A 12,457-nucleotide genomic window follows, 5' to 3' on the forward strand; every position below is an offset into this window, starting at 1 on the left:
AACGTCGATTTAGGGGTCTCCATATTCTGTCCTTGCACCTTGCCAGCTCCTGCTGTTCTTAGTAAACTTCAAATTCTCGCATACAGTTGGCAACAGCATATGTGGGCTGCAAGCCACCGTCATGTCTAAACGCAATGTAAGTTGTCAACAGCAGTTCAAACAGCTGTGCTGTTGCTCAGAGTTCTCTTCTTGACTAATGAACAAAGCGATATGGTTCGTTGAGTGGCAGCTGCGCCCTGTGTCACGGGCGCTATGCATTGAGTCTTTTCTTAGTTCTGTTTGGCCTATTTTCTGAACCATCGACACAGAACACCGCAGCAGAGGCAACGATGCTGCACTGAAGCTTTCCGCTCCCACAATGCATGGCTAGCGCACCCCTATCATGTGAAAGAAGACCACGCATTCATTCCCTCCCACCACCGGCCGGCCGGCCGCCCGGTAGATGTGGCGCGCGGTGCCGATAAGGCGCCGCCGCCCGCGCGCGGCGGGGAATTCTCGCCCTTATTGACACCGGCCGGTCGCCGGGCGTGACATGGTCCTCTTCAAGCCGTTTGGGGAGCATGAAGCAGTTAATATTTTTCGGAAAAAAAGGGCATCGTTGGACTCAGAAAATAATACCTCACCACACGAGCCATGAGCCCGTATACTTTTCCAAAATTCGATTTTTTTGAACAACCCTATTGGTCAGGTCAACACAAATCAACTGCTGTAAAACAATCACAAAGCCCTTAAATAAACTTTGTTTTGGGCACGAGTGGCTAAAAAGTAGCAAAATATCATCCTTGGCATAGAATTGATGAACTTGAGGAGAATGGAAATCGTGTATGAAATGAACTGGCTTCGTGCATATTTTAAAAGTTTGTTGGGCCAAAATGAAATCGCTGCGTTTGCAGCACAACTTCATTGAATAATGACTTGAATGCAAAACGACTAAACGCTGGAGGGAATACTATTTAGATTAACGAAGTGTTGCGGATTCCAAAAGCAGTTGAAACTCGTTGCTCGCAAAAGGGTGGTATCTCCGCTGAGCACAATCAGCTTCTTTGTGATTTATGCGGCAATTAAGCGCCAGAAACAAACACAGCTCCTTGGTTCACGTTGTTTTGTACGGTCCTTAAATACCGTCGGCGTGAATAAAATGATAATGAGAGTGCGAAAACAGGCAGAAATTAATTACTGTAATACTTTTTCTGCAATTGTATAGCTGACAACTTTTCGACAACCCCTTTCTCTCTCCCTCTCTTCCCGTGTCTCTCTCACCTTCTCTCTCTCTCTCTCTCTCTCTCTCTCTCTCTCTCTCTCTCTCTCTCTCTCTCTCTCTCTCTCTCTCTCTCTCTCTCTCTCTCTCTCTCTCTTTCTCTCTCTCTCTCTCTCTATCTCTTTCTCTCTCTCTCTCTCTCTCTCTCTCTCTCTCTCTCTCTCTCTCTCTCTCTCTCTCTCTCTCTCTCTCTCTCTCTCTCTCTCCCTCTCTCTCTCTCTCTCTCTCTCTCTCTCTCTCACGACAGCAAAGTTCGGGGCGATTTTTCCAAGTGGACTGACGGCAGTCGGGCCAACTCCCAGGGGGCTGACTCCGAGGCGGTTCACTCGTCCCTGCAGCCCCCATCCGGGCGTCCGCGCGCGTGACCAGAGTGCCAGTCCATCCAGCGTCGGCTCTGCTTTGAATGCCAGCCACGCTCCGCCTGCCATCGTCACATCACAGTTTCAGCCAGTTGTCATGACATTAGCCGACCAGTTACTCTCGCAGCACGTGCCGGGGTTCCATAGAGAACAAGGCGGAACAGTCCAAGGGATGGGTCTAGTCGCGGCTCAGGAATGGCCGGCAGACGGAGCGGGCCAAAGGGTGGGCGGCTCGGTGGCTCGCTGCTTTTCCGGCTGATCAGCGCCGCCGCCGGCTGGGGTGACGGCTAATGAGGCGCTGCGGCCAGAGTGCTCTCCAAGGAGGTGGCTGAGGGTCTATTGGCCGCGAGAATCCGGCCGCCGCTCTGATCGCATTGGTGAGCAATGGCTCGAGTAAGGGCAGGGAGTACGAGGGACAGGACCCACAGCTAAACGTGCGGTAAAGATAAGACTCTGATAACTTAGGAAGATACTTACAATCGGGATCAATATTGAAGCGGTTTTATATGGAAACACGTTTTATTCTTGCATACCTTTCTAAGCCTGCTGACGGAGGAGGATATCAGCTTGCATCCAAGACGCTGCTGACCAATGCAGGCCTCATCCCCCAGTAAGATGGCCTCTGTGATTGTCCCTATTTGTCTGGGTATGGCCTCGACGCCACCTCTGGCCAGTCCTCTCGGAGATGGCCGCGGGGCCCCTGGGACGACCCGTCAGTCTGTCACTTACCCCCGCTGCGTTCGGCCGCAGTACCAGCCCAGGGCCAGCGCCAACGAGCCATCGAGATCGATAGCTACGATAAATGGGATGCATAACAAATGCATGCTTTGTATTATGCGGAACAGATGGAAATTAGTTAGGGAAGTTGGATACTAAGGATAGTTATAAATAAAAACTAGGAATATTGGGAAACTTAGAACCGAAAGCAGGACAACACTTGGTCATTTCTATTACAAGACGCCTGTCTAGTACGAGCCCTTGCAGCCGTTGCTACAACACAAACATAATGGTTGCACGGATCACTATTCACTACCCAAGCACATTGGTCACACATATCTCTCACTAACCAAATCAGAGATGCCATGTTTAAGGACGAGAAAGACAAGAGAGCCGGGGGAGGGTCATCTTTCTTTCTTTTTAATTACAGACGACCAACTAACCGATGAAGTCGGTTAAACCTGTCAAGTATTGCATGGGAGTACCTAGACTTTCAAAAATGACTTATCACAAATCATGCGAAAATCGTGTCCATAAAGGTAGCAATGCCAATAAAATGTTGTTTACCATATCATTCAACAGTCAGGTCAAAGCAGTAGAAATCGCTTGATTGGCTTAAAACCACCACAAAAGTCAAGCAGGTTGTGCTGTTCTCATGTTACTTAGGCATTATGCCACCGTTTCCTAGGGTCGAAGTTTTCATAACAGCATCGAAACATAGAACGGGGACAGCCCAGAAAACTTTTGTTACTTTGATTCTAAGCGAGTATTGGCATTGACCTAATTTTTTTCTGGTACCCAAAACACTTTTTCATTTGCAATCAAATAAGCGAGTCATGATCGACGCCACTGTTTTTTATCACACTTTTTCGGACGAAGAAAACAAAAGCTCCCCGTCCATGCAGAGAAGGGCGCAGGGGAGGGGCTGGGGGTCCAGCCGGGGCTGTTCCGGCCTGTTCTGTCGCGGACCTGATACGACCGTCACCACCAGACCTCCATTAGGGCTAATCTCTCGCAGTGGGGCCAATCAATGGCAGCAGCGTACGCCGGGTGCCGCCTCCCACCATTGTGTGCCCAGGCATGCATGTGAGTTGTTTTCGCGGGCCCTGTCAGCCGCCGGACGGCCGAGCCATGCACGGCCAGATGGTCGTGGACGGGAGAGGATACGGCAGAGGGCGGGAGAGGACGGCAGAGGACGGGAGAGGGTGGGAGAGGACAGGACAGGATACGGCAGAGGACGGGAGAGGATGGCAGATGATGGTAGGCAGAGGATAGCAGAGGATGGTAGGACAGGCAGAGGATGGTTAGAATGGTAGAGGACGTTAGAGGACGGTGGAGGGTGGCAGAGGACGGCAGAGGATGACAGAAAAGGAACGGATTAAGAGAGAAAAAGAGGGACAGGATATGATGAGAAGGGCGCAGGAAAACATAACATGTAGGAAGATGGGAAAGTACGAGAAAGTATTGGCGAGAAAAACAGAGGACACCAGTACAGCGGTGAGAGAGTGAGAAGGGAAAAATTTATGGAAAGAAGATAATTGGCGGCAAGAATAGATGACGAGTATAAAAAGAGAAAAGAGACAGAAGGAGAAACACAGAAATGGGCAACAGAGAACGAAATATCACGTACGAGCGAAGCAAAAGATGAAAAGACAACGGCAGTAGAGGGAGAGAGGAATAGAAAGTGGGTTAACCCGCGACCTGGTGGGGGGGGGGCTATTTTTTGCCCCCCCCCCCTCCAGACTTTTCGATATATCTCCAGAACCACTGCGCCGATCGTCACCAAACTTTCAGTACCCTCCCGGACATCAATTTTACACATTGTGACCAAAAATGTTTCCAAAGGCTATGATAAGTTGGCCGGAAATGACGTCAGAGTGACGTCATGTTCTGCCGTTTTCGACCCAAAAAAAGGGTTTCGCGGGAAGAGCTGTCAGGCCTATAGCTTTGCAAATACAGAAAAATGATAAAGTCATAAAAGCTGTAGAATTGACAGGGCTACAAAACTGCTATCTCGCATTTTTGACATTTTTGGAATTTGACCCCCAAAAATCATTTTTTTTATATATAATAATCGAAAAATCCAAAAAGTTTTTTGAAGTTCGCAAAAACCGGAATATATGTGATAGTCCTTACCGCCTTCCACCCACATACCAAATTTGAGATTGATACCTCTTTTTTGGCGAAGTTATAGCGAAAAACTGTTCAAAATTGATGACGTCAAATTTTCAAACTCAATTTTTAGCAATTCTAGACCCTTTAGCGCAAAACAAAGATCACCATTAGACTCCCCGTGACGAGCTGCATCGAATCAATACCCATTTTATGCAAAACGATCAACTTTAAAATTTGACCTTTTTTGGCCTGACCTTGACCTGACCTTGACCTGAACTTCACCAGAAAGCGACCTAAACCGTACCTGATAGTCTTATAACCAACACCATTGAGTTGGAAATGAAAAATTGGGCATAAAACATGCATCACACAACTTAGTAAAGTTGGGCTCGTGTGACCTGACCTGTGACCCTTGGTGACCTGACCTGTGACCTGACCTGGTATTTTCAGTGACCTCTAATAGCAACATATCTACTAGGCAACTGACGCCCTATCGCTGATTTTCGACACTTGCGTTTTCCTCGGTGTTATAGCGCATTCCCTAGAAGACCCGTGAACGGTGAAACATTTCATCTTTGACCTGACCTGTGACGTCATCGGTGACCCCGAGGTCAATGAAATTTGGTTTCCTTCGACAAATTTGACAGGCTTTTCGAACGCCGTTTGAATTTTGCGGATCCATCCAGTAGTTTCGGAGATACGAGGGGGGGGGGCAAAAATAGCCCCCCCCCCCCACCAGGTCGCGTTATAAACAGACCCCACCAGGGCGCGGGTTAACCCGCGCGGGGCTGGGGTCTCCAGCCGAACGCGCGGGGCTGGGGGGGGGGGTAAATTTTACCCCCCCTGTTATCTCCCGAACTAACGGTCCGATTTGGAAAATTCAAACGCCAATCGAAAGCTCTCATCACGAACTACTAAAAACATGTACTTAATTTAAGGTTTGAGGTCAAGATCAAGGTCAGGTCAAGGGTACTAATTGCAAGTTTCTACAGTATCGGCCTTGCACCGTAGTTGCCGAAGAATGGAGTCATGGACTGAGACTGATCGCCCAAAACGTGTTCTTAGGCTACCAAGACAATATTCGTTGCATACAATATCATTCAGAGGTCAAGGTCAAGGTCAGGTCAGGTCAGGTCAGGTCAGGTCACCAAAAAACAAAATATAGAAAAGGGCATGTGCGACACATGTTTTATGGGTCATTTTACTCATAGAATTCAATAGGCACACTCAATAAGTGATATGGACCACCTCTGGATGAATTTCAGGTCGAGGTCAGGTCAAGGTCAGGTCAAGTGAGGTCAAATTTTGAAGTTGGTTGTTAAGGCCTAAAAAGGTGTCTATCTGATGCAGTTTTTCACGGCGAATCGAATGGTGCTATTTTTGTTTCCGTACGAGGTCTAGAACTTCCAAAAAAGTCATTTTTCAAAAAAAATTGTGTGTCGTGACGTCATAAAATTTTGAATAACTCCCACATTTTTGAACCGATTCTTCTAAAATTTGGTATGTAGGTGCACATAGACCACTTCTCTGACACATATTCCGGTTTTTTTCGATAGACTCAAAATTTTGGATTTTATAATGATTTTCCCAAAAGTCAGTTTTTTGAAAAAAATTAGGCCAAACTCCAAAATTTTCAAAAAACCGAGATAGCCATTTGATAGACAAAGTAAAATTACGTATAACCTTTTTTGTTACGTCTTGATTCCTTTAAAAATGAAGATGTTAGCGGCGTTTGAACTTTTGCCGTTTTTGAGGCGAAAATGACGAACATGACGTCACTAAAACGTCAATTTCTCAAAAATTTTCCGACGGATTTCGCTCAAATTTTCAGGGAACGTGTCAAATTGATGTAAGAAAAGGTACTGAAAGTTTGGCGGCGCTGCGCGCCGCCGTTTTTGAGATATCGCAAAAATTCGCGAGAGGGGGTAAAATTTACCCCCCCAGCCCCGCGCGGGTTAAGAGAGAAAGTGAAAGAGAAAGAGAGAGGGAGAGCGAGAGAGAGAGGGAGAGAAAGAGAGACAGAGAGAGACAGAGAGAGAGAGAGAGAGAGAGAGAGAGAGAGAGAGAGAGAGAGAGAGAGAGAGAGAGAGAGAGAGAGAGAGAGAGAGAGAGAGAGAGAGAGAGAGAGAGAGAGAGAGAGAGAGAGAGAGAGAGATAGAGACAGACAGACAGACAGACAGACAGACAGACAGACAGACAGACAGACAGACAGACAGACAGACAGACAGACAGACAGACAGACAGACAGACAGACAGACAGACAGACAGACAGACAGACAGACAGACAGACAGACAGACAGACAGACAGACAGACAGACAGAACGAGAAAGAGAGTTGAGCAGTGTTTTGCAGTCTCCCAATATCGCTTCTTACGGCCGTCGACCGACGGAATGGTCAGTGTCTGCCAGTGACCGGTCATGAAGAATGCCTGAGGCGCCGGGGTGGGCCCAGCGGCGACCGTTGCTAGCCGGGCAGATGATCATCGCCTGGGGGCGGGGGGAGGGGGAGGGCGCTGCCGAAATGTGGCTGCGTGTCAATATCAAATGGATCGACTATGTGCAACGGATTTGTATATTCTTTAACTCGTAAGAATGGAGAGGAAATCACCTTGCGTCTTTTCGTTTACTGGATATAAAACGACGAGCAAAAATATGGCAAAATAAAACAAACACATCACTGCTATTTTCCTCACTCGCCTGCCTTGCTGGGGCCTGGGAGTAACGGATATGGGACGTACCTACCGGCTGCACTGACCTGCACACAGGCCCTGTTTTACTGTCGTGTTTACGGCTGAGACGAGTCCAGGGCACTTACTGCACTCCTGTCGTCATTTGTTGACGCTGTCTTGGCGGCTTTCTCTGTATCCAGCTCTCCTAGATTCTGTTTTGGGCGGCATACGCGTACAGTGTTTCCGACAGCGCAGTGATGGAGCCGGTTATTTTATGGTATGCGGCATTGAATTTTGAATCAGCGTGTTTGGTTTTTCAATAACGTTTTATGAAATATATCTTTCCTACATATAATTTGATCATAGGTCATCCTCAGGATAAAGTCCAAATAGTGTTGACCAAAAAAATGAAACTGCAAATTTTTATCTTGTTAACCCTCGCCCGTATAGGTAGGTCGAACGGACCCCCCCATGGTTTTTCGCGAATAACTCGCGTAAAAAGCGGCTGATCGCGACGAAACTTTCAGTACGCTCGCGTTAATTAATTTTACACCTACCCTGAAAATTTCATGACCCTGACCCCAATGACCTTTGACCTGTGACCTACTTTTCGAGACCATGTTTGGCCGGAATCGCGGTTCGGCGTATGTCGGCTCGCATTAGCCGCGCGTTTGCAGTCTTTTCGTGGTTTCAAGCGTTTAAACATGTGATATGATGTTGCCCCCATGCATTAGGGTGGGTGTCAAGGTCACCTGAAGGTCAGGTCAGGTCACTGACCTTTGGTGACCTCGGTTCACTTTTACGAGTTTTACATGTTTCTAGGCCAGTTTTTGGAGCTGAATTCGAATTTAGTAACCATATGAACATCTACGAAGTAGTTTTGGTGCCTTCGTAACATGTTACGAAGCTGTCAGAGGCGGTTGACACCTACTAGGAATACCCGGCAGGACCCCTACTGGTTGACCTGACCTGACCTGACTCGACCTGGAATAAATGCATAAATACATCATCTGTGATCAAAACTAACATGATATTCGTGACCAGCGCCCCGAAAAACCCTGTAGCAGCCACACTTTACGACGTTCTAACAGGTCCCGATTTACCTGACTTTTGGGTCATTGACCTGACCTGCAAGGTCAACCAATGACCTAGGACCTTAAAATTAGGTATCATCGGCTTCCTCTCGTCACGGGCAACGCGCTCGTTTTTTCCGCGAAGCTCTAGCTCGATCAGGGGCGAAACGGAAAGGAGGTCCAACGGACCCCCCCCCCCCCCTTATACGTTCGCGGCTGGAAAAACACCAATACGGGCGAGGGTTAAAGCTTGCCATGTTATTGTTGAACCTTTTTTTGTTCTGTTCTTGTTGTTGTTTTTTTACAGGTACTTTATTCTTAGGAAGGCTTTCCCTGTCTTCTGTAGGTATTCAGTATTTGGCTGGGTAGACTCTTTGGTTTCAAAACGATTATTTCCGTGGCGTGGGACTTGGTGATAAGGTGGAGAGTGGGAACATTGGTCTGAGTTCCATCATGGACTGGTGTGCTGTAGTGGATGACAGCCCATCCCGTGGAATCAGTGTGCCCCGGTAGGAGTTAGGACAAGCGGCACTCCAGCAACTCAAGTGGTCACTCAAGAGGGACACCGATAGTCGTACGGGGCGCGGGTTAAGTTGCTTGGAGTCTGGAGATGAGTATGTGTGCATGATGCATAATAATTTTGTGGGTTCGTGTTGCGTAAAAGGCACATCCCAAGAAATAATTATGGGTGAAAGGTAGAATGGTGCTGCCACCTAGAATAACATTAGTTGATAGAGGGCATCGCGGGCGAGGCCTGGACCAACTGGGCTGAGAATAAAAAGAACGTTTCGCAAAATGACCCTGAACCCTGATTTGTAACCTCGAACTTTACTTTGAGCTCCTAATCAATGGTTAAGGGTCGTGGTACCGCATTAGTGGCCTTATCCACTGCTCCGCGACTTCCGCGCCGGGCCGAGGGGGTTGTTCACTCAATACCTATACCCTGGTCTGAACACCCCCCCCCCCCCTTCTAACTCGGCTCCTGCGCCACGTAGCGACACGCGGTAAGCGGCAATCGAAAGAACGTCCAAAATAAGGACGGAAGCACTTTGGTCATTTTTTGGGTCAGGTCAAAGGTCAGGTCACCAGAGGTCACCAAAGGTAAAATGTTGACTATTTCAACATTTTGGATACTGCCCACGGCTATATCGGGAACCGATAGAGCTACAGCGCCGCAAAAAAGCGCATTCGATAGCCCTTTTACAAACCTTTCTGAGTAATGATTCAGATTTGACCTCGGGTCAACGGTTTAGCCTCCAGAGGGCAAAAACTAAAAAAATAGCCGTTTCTACGAAAACATTTTTTTTCGGCAATAACTTTTGACTTCATCCGCGCCCCAGTGGCGGTCTCAGCCAACTTCGCCCTAGTGGGGGGGGCATATGTTACCACCCACCTCTAACTCAAAAAACTAAGAGGGCTAGAAAGACGCGGTAAAAAGCAGTCGATAGCTCTCAATGAGTACGTTTGAAAGTATTTCTGTCATTTTTCACCTTAGAGTAATATTGGGGTCACCAAAGGTCATCAAAGGTCAAAATTTGCCAATTGTCATTATATTTTTCAGAAAACATGCCGCTATCTCAGGAACTATGGTAGCTAGAAAAACGCATGGAACAGCAATCGATAGCTTTTGAACTCTTCGTTTGAAAAGGTCATTATCAATATTGACCTCAGGTCAACGGTTTAGCCTCCAGAGGGCAAAAACTCCAAAAATGGCTGTTTTTACGAAAAGTGTTTTTCGACAATAACTTTTGACTGCAAATAGCCACGACATTTCTATTGCCAGAATCGTGTTCCCCTTGCCGGGACGCGTCGAATGAACTATAATTTGACCTTGAAAGGTCAACTTGACAATTTGACCTCACCTCAGGTCAAGGTCATGACCTGACCGGAAAAGGTCATGTTGAATATCAGTCGATGCGTCTCAACAAGACAAACACAAAGAGACCATCCCCAGCGCTCTATCTCTTTCCAATCGCGAGTTATTAGGAAAAAGCTGTTTTAGCCTCAAATGACCTCGGATGACCTTTCTAGAGGCTATCAGAAAAAAATGACACCTTGGTCATCACGAGTGGACTAAATCATTGTGATTCTGAAATATTTGGACTGTTCCTATGCGTACACACGGATCTAGAGGCATTTTCATTTTTCTCCATTGACTTGTAATGGATAGGTCACGCCACTGACCTGACCTTAGGTCACGGATATAAAAAATCCGAGATATACAAATTGTAGGCGCTCATAACAGCATGCAATCCAACAAGTTTCAAACCTTTCTGACAAACACTGCAGGCTGGACATGATTGCAAACTTTTTTAGGCTTGGTCAGTTAACTTGACCTGGTGACCTGACCTGACATGACCTGGGGTCAAAAATTTCACATATTGTCCAAAATTGATGTACCAAAAGCTACCCCAAGCGGCGCGGCGCTACGCGCCGCGGTTTTTTATTTACACGCAAAAAACGCGACAGGGTGGTAACATATGCCCCCCCCCCCCACTGGGGCGAAGGAAGAGCCATGACATTACTTTGGCAGCATCGTGTTCCTCTCTTCGAGACGCGTCGAATGAACTATAATTTGACGTTGAAAGGTCAACTTGAAAATTTGACCTCAGGTCAAGGTCATGACCTGACCGGAAAAGGTCATGTTGCTTATCGGTCGATCCGCAACGTCGAGCCGAACACATCTAAGGCGTTTTCAGCGCTCTAGCACGCCTCTATCGGAAGTTATTAGCGAAAAACTGTTTGATTCTGTTCGTGACCTGGGATGACCTCGGGGACATAACGAGGGGTTACAGTTGCCATTATCCGGTTCAGTGTGTCAATTTTACCTATATCTCGATGTTTGAGAGTGTCTAGAATAGCGTTCGTGCAAAACAGACGCTTTTCAGTTTTCTCCCATTGCATTGACTTATAAAGGAGAGGCCGCAAAATTGACCTGACCTTAGGTCACCGATATCAAAATTCCGAGATACACATTTTATAGATAATGCTGCTGTAATCAATCGCTGAAAGTTTCAAGGCAATCGATCAGTCGGTGTAGCTATGACGAGCATTCTTATTTTTTCTGAGGTGAGGTCACTTGGCGTGACCTGGTGACCTGACCTAAGACGACCTGGGCGTGACCTGGTGACCTGACCTAAGACGACCTGGGTCTGAAATTTTCACAACATGTGCAGAAGAGATACACAAACAGGTGTGCAAAAAAACGGCGGCGTCCGCGCCGCCGTTTTTGAGATATCTGCGAAAAACCGCAGGGGGGTGTTCAAACACCCCCTCCCGGCCCGACGAGGGTTAACCCGCGCCCTGATGGGGATGCCATTTTGCCCCCCCCCCCCTGTGGTTTTTCTTGCTTCTGGAACAGTTTAATCATAGTCATTTTCATCGATTAACATATTTGTTACAGTCCTTCATTGCGGTGTAACACGGTACGATTAACTCACTAAAAAAATGAACCGTTGCTTATTATGATTATTCACACAGAGAGGTTGAGCATTATATGGCATCCCGGTCAAAACACCATAACGCACGCCAATAAATAATAATTGACGTCCTCGGCCCGGTCTGCACGGTAATCACGTTCACATAGCTGGCTGATGTATGGTCGATCCCCCGCTGAAGAGTTCTCTCGAGAGAACCACACCGCCTGCGGGTTCACAGCGGCCCCTCCCCCTTTAACGAGAAAGAAATAATTAGTTTTCTAGGAATTCCATGGAAGAAAGGTAAAAAAAACTAACTGCTGCACGTGCTGACACGCTCGCTGCCCTCTGTCGACTGGCACCCTGACGTGTCCCTCTGCGCTACTCTCTCCCCCCTGCCTCCCCGCGGCCATGCGCCGTCCTCCCACCGTCCCTCACCGCCTCCCATTGTTCCCCTCTCTCCCCTTACTTCACCGTGCGTTGCGTCCTTACCCGGTCCGTCAACATACCTTACCGTCTCCGCCGTTAAGGTGGCTAAACATTTATATGGCATAGCCGAGTAAACCGAGGACTGACAGAATATAACCAAAGTCTGTGTCGATACTGCCCAAATCAAACTGTTTCATGATTTTTTAGTTACTTGCTGTAAATTGTCTCCATACCTAGTAAGGGCAATTCCACGTTATGATCTGCAGATAATTCACCAGGAGCATCAGGACGTTTAACCTTGTCAAAAAGTCAGAAAGCGTGCTGATATTTGGAGAAACATATCAAGAAGTATAGGAAATGCACCACCCCATCTAAACTAAACTACAACCCTATCTAGTCGGGTCTGAGACCCGCCAGATGAT

This window comes from Amphibalanus amphitrite, unplaced genomic scaffold (genome assembly GCF_019059575.1).
Source record: "Amphibalanus amphitrite isolate SeventyFive unplaced genomic scaffold, NRLGWU_Aamphi_draft 000308F_arrow, whole genome shotgun sequence".
NCBI lineage: Eukaryota > Metazoa > Arthropoda > Thecostraca > Balanomorpha > Balanidae > Amphibalanus > Amphibalanus amphitrite.